This window comes from Acanthopagrus latus, chromosome 13 (genome assembly GCF_904848185.1).
Source record: "Acanthopagrus latus isolate v.2019 chromosome 13, fAcaLat1.1, whole genome shotgun sequence".
NCBI lineage: Eukaryota > Metazoa > Chordata > Actinopteri > Spariformes > Sparidae > Acanthopagrus > Acanthopagrus latus.
The window spans coordinates 22,946,906-22,962,966 of record NC_051051.1 but is presented as its reverse complement, the minus strand read 5'-3'; the positions used below and the strand labels follow the sequence as shown (position 1 = coordinate 22,962,966).

The 16,061-nt window shown below is 40.6% G+C and overlaps 2 long non-coding RNA genes across 3 annotated transcripts in view; both read right to left on the bottom strand.

The window, feature by feature from the left end:
• The window catches only part of LOC119031458, a 77,739-nt gene that overhangs the window by 45,518 nt on the left and 16,160 nt on the right, over window positions 1-16,061 (bottom strand). The gene's annotated exons all lie outside the window — the stretch shown is intronic.
• LOC119031460 lies at window positions 7,867-15,748 on the bottom strand. The gene is made up of 2 exons (XR_005078612.1): window positions 15,504-15,748; window positions 7,867-10,192 (listed from the first exon to the last, which is right to left on the bottom strand). It is a non-coding gene; the product is annotated as an uncharacterized LOC119031460 (long non-coding RNA).

The window sequence follows — 16,061 nt, the reverse complement described above, 5'->3', positions numbered from 1 at the left end:
CCGTCTTCTATGAAAGGTAATTTCGCAGGACCTGCTTAAACCCCATGGTTCTAAGATCTTCTAAAAATGACTTTGCTAAATTTCACATTCCCTGTCAAAATTCTAATCATTTTCCATTTAACAGGTCTAATGTGTCCACTGAAATGATTAAATCCTGTTTTTAGATCATTTTTAAAATCTTATTTGGGGTCTTTATTTTTATTTAATGTGATTTTTAGTTATTTATTTTCAAGCTCTATGTGTACTCATTTCTGCCCTAATGCTGCTGTAAACCCTGAATTCCCCCTTTGGGAGATTGAACAAAGATTCTTTTATTTCTTCATATCTTATTTTCTATTCACCTGTTGGAGTATTTTGGTCAACTGTAGTTTTCTAATGTATATTTGTCTATAAAGAAGAATGTAATACAATGAATATGCTTTAAGAGCACAAAACTGGCATAACTTGCATGCTTTTCCATACATGTAAACACATGCAGGAACAGTTCCCCATCATTGATGCAACATGAGATATGGTCTAATGTCGTGTCAAAGTCAAATAATGTCGCCCTCCTGTTGGAATTGTATTTACCCAATGCAACCCAGCGGTGCAGATTAAAGGTCGACCGCACACGTATCAGTGGGAAACAGACTTGACATAACATATCGTTTAATAACAGTGTAAAATTAAAAACTTTATTTATCTATCGTAAATATATGACCTATGTGTGACTTTTGGTAAACGTAAGGAGTAAGAAATGCAATTCCTGGTCACATCAGTACAAACTTGGTCCTCTAGTGATTATTTACAGCAGCAGGACAGTTAAAGTGAGACTGAATCTAAATATAATACAATGAGCAGATTCATGGTAATGGAGGAACATGTCACATGTCTCGGTGCAACAGCGTGGCTCACTAATTAGTCTAGACCACTGTTTTTTTGAGTAAACGAAGGACTATACAAAGACAACAGGCTGCTATAAGGCTTTGGATACACTGATAATGCTTACTATTAAGATCAATTCATGGTTGGTTTTGGTATTTTCTTCGGCTTTGTAGACAGAGAAATGATACAGTGATTGTATTCCATAAGAGGACTGTGGAGAATATGAGAGCTCGCCTCCCTGTCAGTCTTACTCTGCTAGAGAAAGGCTCATCACATTGATTTCGTAACAGTGGAGACACAAAGATGTAAAGGTCTGCGTGGCTGTCACTGTCAAATGCCAATAAACAAAATGAATTAAAGATCACATACGGTTTAAAAATGATATAACTGCAACAGGAACACGTGGGCGATGTACTCCACAACTTTGTTCCGCCTGTTAGCAGTGCCCTTTTATATGTCTGTTTGCTTTGCAGCAGAATATCTCTCTGCCCTCCCACTGAAGTTGCTATTTATTGTCTTTGAGATGTCATTTACATGAGAGAAATTGTGATGATTTTATCTTTTTGTGGCACACTTCTGTGGAGTCTATGGCTGTGTGAGCAATTACTCCCATGTGGCTTCACTGTGATTAGGTAGACCGGTCTGTCTCAAGGTATTTGATGAAACGGAGAGTGCAGTCTCAAAATGCAAATATTATGCATACACTGTGGGAGAGAAAATCAATTCCTGCGACAAAAACTGTTTTTTTTTGTTGTTGTTGCTGTTTTAGTAGACATCTAGAAGAAGTTGTTTTTGTGTTGATTCTTGCAGCTTAGCTTTGTACTGACCATCCTCTGGTTGAAAATGTCCAGTGGTCTCATGCTTCGTTGCATCAAAATATATAAGCAAAGGTTTTCTTATTTGCAAGGTGGGTTTGAATTTCACCTGGGTATAGTCCCAGCTGGATGTGGTGCTGTGTTACGTAATGATAGATAAGATAAGTTACAGCGGTACAGGCTGGACTACTGAGACAAGGAATTTCATTAGGGTTTTCATTAGAATTACTTTGGGTTTGCAGCTAGGCACATCCTTTCCATGTGCAAAAAAGTAAAACGAAAGGAAAACCCTGAAGAACGCCCATCATAGGATCCCCTTAAATAAAGATGAAAAATGGCAGTGGACTTAAGTCTTTGGTGTTACTTGAGAAGTAGTAAGTAAGTTGATAAGTCTTCAAGCAAATTGTTTTACGGTCTGCGATTTGTTGTTTCTGCTTTTGTCTCTCATCTACCTAATCTTTTAAAGCTCCAACAGGCAGCCGACTGCATCCTGTGGATATTATTAATCATTGGCACCATCATCATCATGTTAATCACCTAATTTAAACATAGAGGAGAAATCGGTGTTGGAGGGCCACGAGATAATAGCAGGCATGAGCAAAGGTGAAAATAACACTGGGTGATGTGGAGCAAGGATGACACGAAGGGGGAGCCCAGGCTCATTATCGAGTAGCACCTCTTCTGGCTGTATTTGTATGTGTTGACAGTGGCACAGTGAAGAGTGGGAGGTTGAGAGGAGGGAGAAAAAGAAGAGGATTAAAAATTATAGAGAGAGACAGTCCGTAGGAGCATAAATAAGTTGCAGTATAGAGACAAAATATGAGGGGGACACAATTCAATTTCGAGTTTACTTTCTGCCGAAGTTGTGTTACAGATGCCTTAACTTTTATTTTCCCATATATTTCTCAAAATATAACAAGAAGTGCGGTCCCAAGACAACCAGTTCTCATCTCATTGTCATTCTTGGTCGAGGACAAGAGGATGAGGAGGGAAAGGCTAGTAAGCATAAAACAGGTTGGTGTTATATTAGTATTATTAAAGTCACTATTCTTCAGATTTCTGTCCTGTTTGCTACGGAGACCATCACGGTTGCTTGTTGCCGTTCTAGACACATGAAGTTTAACACTACCCAGAATTCAGGGTGCCTCAAACACTCCTTAAGCAGTAATTTGTCAGCGAAACAACAGAAAAGCAACTGGTGTATCTGTAAATCAGCCAAACAGACTTGTAAGGATAAAGAAGTCAGTCAGTGGTTGGCCCTTTTTATCTTGTCATCCGCAATCTGATTTAATGCTGCACACAATGCAATTAGTTTTCCACACAGGTCACAGCATGGTAACAGACTTATTTTTACCTTGATAAAGAGTGGGAGGTGTGCAGCCTGTCACTGTTAATGTGTTTAATTTAAACACACAATATCATTTGCTGCCATTAGCGGGCTCTCTATCAAAGTAAAAGACATTTACCAAGAGTTGTTTGGAGATGTTTGGTTGAGCATAGTGAGGCTGGGTCATAGCTGCTGCAGCAGGGCCGGCTGAAGAGTTGAGTGCAGAGCCAGACCCTCTGGAGAAATAAACCTCTGGCACCACAGCAGATTCTGCTCTGATCCAGAGCCATCGACCGCTGGGAGGGAAGCTCAACGATTACTTTTCAACTTTTGAGATCAGAAACTCACTCCTGTTAATCAGCCTGACTGCAGCAGCGACCTCCACACCAAGTGTTTATGTTCTGTAACACTAACTGTGACGCCAACAAAGGTGAAGAGGAAATGTTCTTCACGTGGAGAGGGGAAAAGAAGAAAGAGAACCGGTTTCTCTATTGGACATGTGTCACCAATGGTTATAAAAGAGGTAACTTTTATTAAGTTCAGTTGACTTCCATACCCTGAAATAAGGCAGGCGACCAAATGAAACGCACCGTTACCTAAAGTTACCTAGTAAATTTCTCATGGTTTGAAAATTGTTCGAAACATTCTGGACGAAATCCTGCATTTTATATCTTTACCAGCTCATTGTAGCTGCTTCTGCTACCTCCATTCCCTTCGCTATTTGTAAAACTTGTCCTCTGTCAAAACATGCCAAACTAACTACTGTCTTTGTTTTGTAGACAGATTTTTGTTAAGCGTTCAATTTCGCTCTAACCTCAGTGGGGAAACAATAAAAGCACCAGTCGGAAAAGTTGGGTTTACCCAACAGTGATTTATTGAGATCTCATGTAAAGAAAATAAAACTACGCTAGACAACATTGTGTTGATCGATCGACTGACTGAATGTACAGAGGTAACTTCTGTTACAATATGCAGTTAATAGCTATGCTGAAAAAATGTAAACACAAATAAAATCAAGAACAGGGTTTTACTTAATGAAAATCTTGATTATATATAAAATTTACTTTTTATGATTATAGCCTAACCCTCTCTAAATATAAGTTATGTGTATCATTAACTTATGTGCAACATATTCCCATTTTCATTGCATTTCATTCTTGAGTCACTCACAGTTACACTCACTGGAAGTCTCCAAATTGTTGTGTGTGCCAAAAATCTTAATCGATTGTTTCCATCCCAAAGTGAGATTGCTACATAGCATAAGACAGTCATAAAAACAAAAGAATGCATAATTTAATTTTTGTCTCACTATTTCTACTGTAGAGACTGAGTGTCACCTTGGTGTTGCTCAGCAAAATTCGCTCACTATCGAGGACTATTATCATTGCTTATCTTTGTCCTGAGCGCTCTCAACAAAATTCAAATGAAGCTTTGGGATGGAGAGGAGGACGAGGACGAGGACGACGAGGAGGAGGAGCAGGCAGAAAAAACAGAAGGCCAGCGGCGGCAACTCTGGAGGCAAAAGAGAGAGATGTAGAAGAAAAGAGACAAGAGGTGAGACATATGTGGACGGAAGATGGGCTGTGATGAAGACATGAAAGGAAAAGGGAAAATGATGCACAGAAGAGAAGTCGAAGGTTTTTCTCCCCTCCAGTGCACATGATGGAGGAGTAAGAGGAGATTATCCTCCATCAGGCCACATCAGCCCTTTGACTGCTCTGCTTCCAACACAAATGTTGAGATTAAAACCTCAGCGGTCACAGGCCACACATCGCTCTCGGTGAATTAAAAGTTTTGGTGACTGCAAGGATTAATTCATATCTGATCTATGAATAAAGTGTGTAGCACACTTCATCACACGCATCTTGAGTAATCAGAGAAAAATTGGACGCTGAAAGAAGAGTGTGATTATGCTGCTTCCACAAACTTAAATGAGCCACTTCCTGTAGGTGATAGAATGTAGCAAAGCATGAATTAATGTGAAAATGCCCCCCTGATTACTACTTTTACAGAAGCGGAGACTTAAACCTCGAAACACTGCAGCCGTCAAAGTGTGTGCATGCATGTGTAGCATTAAGTGACACGGATTGTTCCAAGAACCCAATTATATGCTTTGCCAGTGACATCAACAAAACACAGCCTCTGCAGCATGATGAAATCCACCTCCAGTCCCCCGAGGAACGGCGCAGGCTCTGACAAAGCTGTCGTCAAGATCACTTTTGTCAAGTTAACGTCAAGTCCGCGTACGGAGTTGAATGTCTGATGGTTTCTACAGGCCGTTGAAATATGTCAAGACCAAAGACCAAACGGAGTCCCCTTTCAAGACGAGACGGCGTTAGAATTTAAACCTCATTTGCAAGTCAGTTAGGATGCACTAAAGACAAGTTACTGATTCAACTCGTAATAGGACTGGGAAATAATCTGCAGCAGCCTTTTCTGCACGCATCAAGTCATCTGTATAGATATAAATAAAATACGTGAGGGACCTAACTGGGTGACATTTCCATAACCTTTCACAACAAGGAGAATTAATGTTGAAGGTGCCCATGTTACAATTCTATTTATCCATCAAAATGAGAACAGTGGGATAATATTGTTATTAAGCCCTCAAGGACATGCAGAAGTGTTGGAAAAACATTACAAGTATGAAATGCATTCACCTGTTCCAAGTGTTCACTCTCTAGTGCCTTGTTGCTGCGACATACCAGGAAGAGACTGAAACCTCAATGTTTCACCTCTATTTTCATCTAGTAAATAATATTACATAATTCCAAAGGTTTTTAATTGCTTTTTATTAGCCGACTGTGGGACTTCCTTTCTTTGTCAGTGTGTCGTTTTGCTGATGTTGTTTTTCCTTTTCTCTGTTTGGTAATTACAAAACAGACCCAGTGTCACTGCAAATGAGTGTCACACTGCGACGATCTCAACTTGAGGTTAAACAAATTAACATCATACCTAGCATAATATTTGGTGCAATACTTAGAGTATGAAGACAAGTGTGAGGATGGTTGTGAAAATGAATCAGCGGTTCATTAGAAATTAGAAAACAAAAAGAAACACTGTGGTTGTAAGCTTTAAACAAAATTTCATTGAGATGAAATTAGAAGAGTGGGCACTGCGTAGTAGAGAACTCCAGTAGATTATGGCTTCATCTATTCTTTATTGATTCAATCTATTGATTATTTTTGCAGAAGGATCAAACAATTCGATTCGATTTCAGACAAATGAAGAAGTCCACTGCGAGATCCCAAAGGTCAAAGTGTCATATTTGAGATGCTTATTTCATGTAGACAGAAGGCCGGAGGGATTTAGTTTAAAACTGATGTGAGAAAAACTGCAAATTGTCGCATCAAATAGTCACGCTAAACCCCAGGAACATGGGAAATTCTTTTGGATAATTGAAATCCTTGATTAATTTTCTCATTTATCTACCGACCATTTCAGCACTGCAGCAGGTAGACGATAACGTGTGTGTGTAATATTAAAATCTTTTATTTTCTCAATAGAAGGATTTAAATGTCATAATCGCCCGGTGAAAGAAGCCATTAACTAGTGTAATAATCCGCCGGCAGGTTCTCCTTTCCTCTCCATGGCTGAAGAAGCAGTTGCCCGTCATTATCTGCCATCTCCAAATGGCAGCCGGTACAGCTGAACGCTGGAGTATTCAAGCTTACCGTGAGGTGTTTACATTTAAGGCATTTAGCTGTCACTCTTATCCACAGCAACTTTAGATGAGTGCAGCGGGGGAATAAATTATCAAACAGTGCAAACAGCCAACGCTGGCTAGAGAGATAATTCTCAGTGAAAGGTAAAGAGTGCATAAAGAGAGAGGAGAGGGGATTTTATTTCAGCTGTGCTGTATATTAGAATGAGGGTGAGGAGGTAGATATCGGAGAGGGATTTTGAGTCAGAAGCTGGAGAGGTATTTCTTGACAATGAGCTTCAGGTCTGGTACATTATTGTACACACGCCTGTGGCAGTGCAGACTTTTTCTAAATAGAGCAGTTACTGCAGCTAAAACTGAATTTAACCAGTCAAATAACAAAGACGCCATTTTCAAGTACTTTCACTTTATTTTCGTTTTCTGTAACTGCATTCATTTCACACCTCTTACCACCAGTTACATTGCAAATTGAGATTAATTATGAAAAAAAAATGCAATCCGCAAACACATTATGTATCATTGTTAGTGTGTTGTGTTCGCGTCCTCCTCCGCGTATTTTATCAGCGTCTCGCTAAAAAAAAGTGAGTGACACGCAGGAACCCCACTGTAATGTAAGGAGTTGAGTTGTGGTCTCGCCAGAATTGGATTCTCTCCATGTGGTACTGATGATGCAAGGATGACATCTTTAAAACTGTCCAGTGAATTGAACTGCCTGTCAGTCCATGACTACATGTTTACAGCTCTCGGTTCATTTAGAATAACAATAAGCTGAAAAGCCAGAAATATCTGTCACTGGAGCAGAAACCATCAAGCAGGAGGAAGATTTCTTAAAAACTACAGTAACGGTTCAAGGTTAGTCGCCAAAGTTTATTGGGATTTTCTGCTTATTTAAAGCATTTCTTAAGGCATGCATCGGTCATCTCCAGCTCACATATGTGTTGTAGGGCACAGCTGCAGAGGATTACTCTTAATTAATGCTCAGCCGTGGCCATCATCATCATCATTAAGAGCGAAGGGAGATAATTGGCAAAATCTTCCTCCGTTTTCTTGGCTAGGACTGCGGCAGTCAGCAGCGTCTTGAGACCAGGAGCTCCGGTGAACCAGGGAAACAATTCAGAGTGCGGTAGCTTTGTGCACACTGCGTTTGTAAGGAAACGGAGTGTGTGAACATTTCTGCCCACATGCTATACATTTAGTTGTATTTGTGTGTATTTGGTATTGGATGGGCCTTTGGTGAGGCAGAGCAGGGCAGCAGTCTTGGAGGTCATGAACTCCTGAACTTTGGATCGAGGAACATCTCCGCTGCTGGGAGGGAGACCGGGAGGATGAGCACGTCCTTGACATGGCTTTGGCACGCCGGCTGCACAGCACGACATCCACACACTCACTATCTCCATGTCCTCCTCCATGCGTGTCATCTTGCTCTCTAATATTTTATATTTATCCATCTCTCCTCTTTTATCTGTCTCTAATAGCCCGCCTGTCTCTTCCTGTACGTCCCTCTATCCATCTGCCTCCGGCTCTCTCTATTAGCTACTATCCATCCAGTGACTCCACTAACTGACCTCTACGAGCCACTCACTAACAAGAGCTCCTTCGCATCTGAGGGTTGTGCAGTCCTAGATGTTTGTTTGTGTGCAGTCATCTTCCAAGAAAAATTATTAACCACACAAAAAAATGACACTAATACACAGAGAGATACTATTGTGCACTCTCTGGGACACTATCATGCAATAACACAGTCGGGATCATATTATGCCCGGGCACGCACACTGGCATAATATCATGCACACATCATGCTGAATGCTAACACACGTGCGCACATTAACAGACTCACACGGACACATAATCATTTATTCTACTACAGCAGAGGAACCCGGTCCTCTCTCAGCGGTCTATCATTTCATTGATCTGAAGAAGTGGAGCAGAAAGTAGCTGACGGTAAAATGCTGAGCTGAGGCTGTTCGCTGCTCAAACTACTACAGTAAGGCATATTTTTAAACAGAGACATGCCAGCATAGAAGACAAAGTAGTTCATTAATAGACTAGTCAATGCTCTATTTGTTTGGGTGTAAAAATCTTTGGTATATTCATAAATAATATGACTTAAGGGTTGTCCAATACCCAAGTGTTTATATTTGGGTTTATTTAAGGATCCCCATCAGAAGCACATGAATGTGCCTCTAGTCTTCCTCTGGGAGCAAACATAAAAATACAATACAGACATGTAATGAGAGAGTACTTAAAATGTAAAAACAATTAAACAAAATAAGCAGACAAGAAAACAGAGGGGGATGTAATAATAGGTACAGGCGGTACAATTGTACTGTACATGGAATCAAAGAAAACCTCAGCGCATCAGGAGAGTTGCTGAGCTATGCTGTTTGCAGAATATCATGATGGCACAGTGAAATTGACCTTTGGGATGTAAAAAGTAAAACTTCATAATTTTATCTTATTAGACATTTGTTGAAAATGTTTTCATAATGACTGTATGACTAGTTAATTAACGGCTTAAAACGTGTTCTGTGAGGTCACAGTGACCTTGCCCAAAAAAAAAGGGGGTCTCCTGGCCGTTCTAGAGATTTCCCGTTCACTAGAATGAGACAGACAGATGGACAGCCTCAAAAACGTAATGCCTCCGGCCACATCTTAACAGGCAGTCTTTCATATCAGGAGGCAGAGTGGACGATGATGGAATTACAGCACAGGCGAGAAGGCCGGCTAACTGACAAATTTTAAGGAGACAACAAACATACAAAACAAAGTCCAGCCTTTTTTATGCCAAAAAAATGCAAAACATCTAATAGAAAGTCAGGACATATCCAGTCAAAGCAGGTATTTTGAGCCCAAAATGACGTTTTTTAACATAACAAAGTGTTTTTTAGTGCCTAAAACAAACCAGACTTTAAGTACAGCATTCTGACAAGATAAAATTAAGGTTTGCAACATGAAGAAATGTAAAATTTCAACATATCTGCGTTCTGGAAACAGACAATCCAACAAGGACATTGGAGAGTGTGTCAGCTATTTACATTATACTGTACACAGAGAGGAGAGGCTGATCTGGCATGTAACTATTTTATAAAACTTGTCGGATTTATCAGCTCCCAGACAATACGCTCCCATCATATACCACCAAGCAATTTCTCGGCCTTAATAGTGCACAGTTTCTGCTTCATAGACCCGCTTTCCTTTGACCTCAGAGGCATTAGTCTCCATCTCCTTCCCTTCATAACATCTGAAAGCTCTGCTGCACCCGCGGGAGCCAACATCGCATTCCTGCGGGAGCGCAGTGCTTTTCTTCTTGGCAAGAGGACTTTTTTTTTTTTTTTTTTCCTCTTCTCGCACATGACAAGACCATGAAATATGACATTGACACACGGAAGCTGGTGTTTGTATAGATAGGCAGAATACAGAACATGGTTTTACAAGCAAAACCGTTCTGATGGGAAGGAGCTGCTGGCCGTCACGAGGCACTGGTGAGATGTGAGGTGAGGCTGCCATTTCTGTCACGCCACCCTGTATGTAAATGACAGCCCCCGTCAGTCAAGCACGGAGAGTTTAAAAGATAAAGAGTGAAAGGAGGAGTGAGGGTTTTGAGAGATGGAGAGGGGGAGCGCTGACACACTGGTCAGTGCATTTTAATGTCAATTAAAAAGCAGCACCATGACAGGAAACTCTCCATAAAGCCAGGGAGCTGTGACGGAGTGACTAATAGCAAGGACGTAGCCATGCCTCCCCTTCTCTCCTCCTTGCTCCGTCTTGTGTTTGTGCCCTTCTCTCTCACAATCTCCTTCCCGCTCATTCTCGTTCTTTCTCTCACTCGCTCTGCATGTTGTTATTCTCAATGTCTTTCCCTCCGAGACTCCTTGACCCTCTTGTGCTCTCTAATTTCTCTCCCCACCCTCAAGGCCACCGATGTGAAGAACATGGATATGGATTTGGCCTTCACATGAGTCATGCTAATGGCCGTCCCTCCTCTTGACCCCGTCATCTCACCTTTCAAGTCCATTGAGAAGAACCAAATGCCAACTCTAATTTGCATGGAGCCCATTAACTTCCCTCCAGTAACCTCGAAAAAGGCTCCAAATCACCTTATTACGCACAGAGTAATTGGGAATTTGTTTCTTCCGCATTTATAGAGGGGCTCCACGCGTCAGGCAGGAAGTAAGGGACCTCTGTACATTTGTAATATGAAATTTCAACTGAGCCATACTTAAATTAACATCACGATATAGCATTCCATATTTTCCTTGCATTTCCCATTACAACTTTTAGATATTTTTACAGAGAAATGTTTGCTATCAGTGTTTAAAAGGTAGAAAAACTTTTCACATAGAGATACATCTGCCGTGTGGCACTTATTCCTATCCTTATGAAGTGCTTTGAAAAACTGGTTCCTAAGCAAATCAAAGACAACCTCCCTGTCAGCCTGGACCCTCACCAGTATGCTTTCAGACCCAACAGGTCCTCGAGGGATGCCTCATCCACTGCCCTCTCAGTCTTCACACACCTTGAGAATAAGCGTTTTGTCTACATCGAGTTCAATACAAGTCAAGTCACCCATCAAGCCGATCGGAACACTTAAGAGTACAGAAACGTTGTGTACCAAACTCTGCAACTGGATATTGGTCTTCACACATACCATCGTGAACATCATTGGTACCAGTTTTGATGTGTGTTTTGTGAATATTTTTGGTCCACAAATATGATGCAACACACTTCATGCTACTTTTATTGCATATCCATGCACATGCATATATGCACCCATATCCCAATATCCCTCACCAATTTTGAGGAGTATATTCTTTGGGCTGTGAGACTCCTCAATTCATCCTCTGCACTCTGCTCTATAAAATAGTCGGTTTTGTTTTTCTCTTATGTAGCATAAAGGGACTTAAACTCAGTTTCTTTTTGAAACCATGTTGTTGTAAAATGACAAATAAATGAGCCTTCAGCCTTTATATAATGCAAATGAAGGCCTGCAAAGTACATGAAACATGTGTGGCTCCACAATCCTCATGGTGCACGTCGCGGTTCGATATCAAAATATTTGCTTATTTGCAAAATTTACCAAGGACAGCTGATCTGGCTTCATATTGAAAGCCTTCTCCTTGCAACATTAAAAAAAAACACTAATTTATTGCTTTAATTTACACAGCCGGCTGCCTTTGATGTATCCACTGCCATGAATGATTCATGGATGAATGAAGGCCTTTAATGTAATGCTGTTTGTTCAGTAAGGTTTTGTTGTGCTGGGCGATAAAATTACTATTTAAGCTATACTGATACATTTTCAAGCGAGGTATAGTTTTAGACAATACCGTCTATATCAATATATGGTAAAGTTGTGCCATACATCTATTTTTTTCTGTAAAGCCAGTCCAGTGTGCACCTCTCCTCACATTCTCTCATAACAGCTTTCCACTCACAAGTTTCTGGGAGAGTTGAGAGAGACGTACTGCCACTGCTGTCGTTTAATCAGTCTGTTAATTGGTCTACAGTGCAAAGTTGGTCTATAGGTTGCACTGCAAAATCAGTTTGTGAAATGAATGAAATTACAACAGCTTATGTGAGCTCTCTTACGGTTGATTCTTTGGGAGGGCGTGTTGAGTCAGGTTGACCACTCTTGGGAAGAGGCCATTAAGGCTGATGTGAAACTGATTTCTCTGAGGAAAGATTTTGGAAATTTTGGCAGTACATAGACAATCTATTTTGGCTCAATAATCTGGTCTCGAATTGTGAATCTGGCAACAATTCATCCCGAGAAGAAATAATGAGACTCTGATGCACTCTAATACCTCTGATGATTATATTAATTAACAGCTGCTCCTCGAACTCCCCATCTATGTTCATTAAAAGTGTATTAATTAAAAGAAAATAGGGGAAATATAAAATGATCATCCCAAAATTTCCTTGTGTGAAAATGGTTTCCTTTTTTTGTTTCCTTACTTCTCACTTCTTAGCAGTTTCTTCAGTCTAGATGAAAGAGAGATCAGCTTGGTGCTACTCTATAATTTGCTCAGTTAACAGTTAAGAGTGTGCAACAAAGCAAAATGTACATGCTCTTAGGAGGACTTGTGGGTTTATCTTTCTTTGAAATAAACACATATCAACTGCCAAAACTAGGATAAAGTATCCTAATTGGCCAAAACTTAACGATTGACTGATGGTACAGATAAATCATATTTTTGTTTAGTTTTTCTGTTTGTTTTTTGGTAGTCGTTACATCTTATGGAGCTTGTTCCTATTATTATGACTGTCAATCCAGTTTATTCTTATAAAAGATGAAAGTGTCAAAAGTACAATTCTCACTACCAGAACATCAAATCCAGCAACTCAGTGTGGAGTGGTTGGGTTTGATTAATCTTCGGCCCTAACCTCTGGAGACCAGAGTTTGTGTCCTGTTTAAGACCAAGGGGGAAGATTGATTCGTGTTTTTAATTTATGTAATTACATAAGTGAACATATGTATGTGAAGTTACTGATTTTAAATATGTTATGTGATTGAGTTAGGCCACTTAAGTAAGTTACATTCGCTATTTTAACCCAAAGTATGATGTTTTCATAACCGTAACCAAGTCCTATCTTGCCTTAACCTAAACTAACAACAACATTTGACTACCATAACAACAATCTAGAAGTCGCAATATGTCAAACAAAGAAAAGGGTAACATTTTATATTACATATCGATGCCAACTTGAAGGCGGAGCCTCGATTTTGAAAGTCTTTCTGGACGCTGCATAAACCGTATTAGTGTATAATAATAGCTTAAAACGTATGGGCACTGATTAAGCTGCCAGTTTTGACAAGTCGAAAGTGAAAATGTGTGGAATATACCTATATTCACTCACCATGAATAACAGTCATACACATTAAACTTGAATCAGAGTATAAGTAATGTTATGCTCCAAAGACTAAAATATGATACCAAGACCATTTAGCGAACTTGACGTTTTGCCACACACCATTCACAAATAGATGTGAAATAAAAAAGGTTTATAGTAAAGTGTATTCAAGGTTTGAAAGCTGCTAAGAATGTGAGCGTGAGGGGTCCACAGAGTGATATCTCTCAGGTCAAAGGGTCTACCTTTCAGTCTGTGTTTTTTCCCCCCGCAGGAATCTGGAACCACAGTCTGAATAAAAGCTAAATAAAAATGATAGTAGCATAGAGGCAAGAAGGACAAGAGTGAACTTTGCAAGCATCACACTGCTTATATGCAAATGCATATTTGTGTGTTTACAACACTACACACCAGCCAAAGGCTCAGCCTGGACCAGATTAAACTAAAGCATTATCTCACAGCAGAGTGTGTCCATTTGTTGCGGATGTGTCAGATAACCTGAAGAACACGTCAACACAGATCTCAGTGGTCCTGCAGTCTCTTCTGTTAACACTAGGAAACCACTTTGGCCACTTCAGAGGGTCTGGCAGCAAAATAAAGAGACACAATCTTGGGGAGATAATCAGCAAAAAAAGCCCTAAGTGTTTCATAACCTCAAACAAACACAGGCACAAAAGTGGCGACTTCAGAGCTGGGGATCTATCAGACCGGGGCAGAACACATTTAATGCCTTTATCTCCCTTGGTGCAATGGCAGATATGACAACAGGTCAGCGTGGCGGAAGCTCAAACAGAATGCCCCCCTGCTTTTCTGTCACTGAAAGCAGACGGAATGAAAAGATGATTGGTTTCTCTGAAAAGTCCAAAGATGCCTCCGCCTGGCTTTCAGGACAATATTAGATTATGTCTAAGCAATGGACTTGTGAAATGTGGCCACTTGGAGGGAACAGGGTAATTTGCACAGGAGTGAATTTGTCAATGTAATGTAATGTAATGTAACAGAATGAGGGAAATTATGCTTACAGTTTTCCCTGCCAGACAACTGCTGGGCAACACTTTAAAATGGCATCTTATCACTAGTTAACTTATGTTTATGTTGCAACTTTATATTCATGTTTGTGTTAGGCATAGAAATACATCATATTTTGTCTTAAAATGACTGTTTTATGACAAACACGGCTGGAAATTGTCCCAGGGTCACCTTAACAATATCCAGAGATTTTACAAATGTCGGAACAAAGACTCAATCCGTGGTCGACGGCTTTGCAGCCTTGTTGCCTGTAACTATCGTGGATGATAGGGATAAAGAGAAGTTGTCATAATCCTGTCAGAAATCCTTTTCTTTACTCACACAGTATACCATATTTTCTTTAAGGGGTACGACAGTGTTTTCCAACCAGGACTCTGTTTAACCATGTCTGTGTGTCTCTGAGGAGTGACCAATGTAAAAATATTGGTAGAGGAGCTAAAGAGAGGGTTAACATTAGAGAGGCAGCAGGTAAAAACAAACAGCGTGTACGACCACAATATTTTCACATCTAAGGCAGTGAATTTAGGGTTTACATTTCATCCAAATCAGAGTTGGTGACTTTTGGATTAGGAGAAAGACAAACCAACAAGATTTTAATGAGTTTTGAGTGAATCTTGTGGCTTTGGCAAGAACAATCAGTGACAAAACAAGCACGTGAGCACATGAGTTACACTGCAGCCCATTTGGCATCTGCCGGCTGCAGCGATCTCACTCAGTGCTGGACCAGTTTAAAACTGTTGTCCCCATTAGACAGACTTAGAAACATGGGAAATCAGGTTCAGGTGGAAAAATAGAAATAGAATTTAACACAGACCTATGTACCTCACAGACATTTTCAAATTAATGTAGACCAGAGGACTATGATGGGGACTGCGGACCAAAATGGGATTAGGACACCCCTACTACGTATAGACCAGCATCAGCGCTACCTAATGGCCGGAAATAATTCACTTACTTGAATAATGTCCAGGGCAGTATTTGGCTGGTATCACTGTCTTTTGGTTTTCCACTAACAGTCTCTTATGCACCAGATGGTTAGTCAGCATGGACAGCTGATAGAGGGTCCTGTGGACCAATCCGTCATTTGGCAACCAACACTCCCAGCGTTCAATCACTTCCACGTGCAGTGACAAGAAGAGCCGAGAGAAGGCCGCCACCAGCCCAGTAGGAAGCGATTTGTCTGAGATTGGGCCTCCCACTCTGTTGCAGCACACATAAAAACAAAGCTTTATTGTTCCGTCGCTGTTTACAACATAATTACAAGAGGATTTATGCCACAACCGTCCCTCAGATTTGCCTTGAGTGCAGAGTTTCCACATAGTTGGGTGTCCTTGCAGAAGTGCCTGCTGCCCGCACACCTGGCACAGCAGGGGGAACAGATTAGAATGGCATATGCAGCAGTTACTGGACGGCCTCCGCAAATGTCTGTCTTGGGACGGGCAATAAAACTGCACAGTAATACAGTCACACACTATTTTACACACACTTTGCTTAAACTGCAGACACACACATG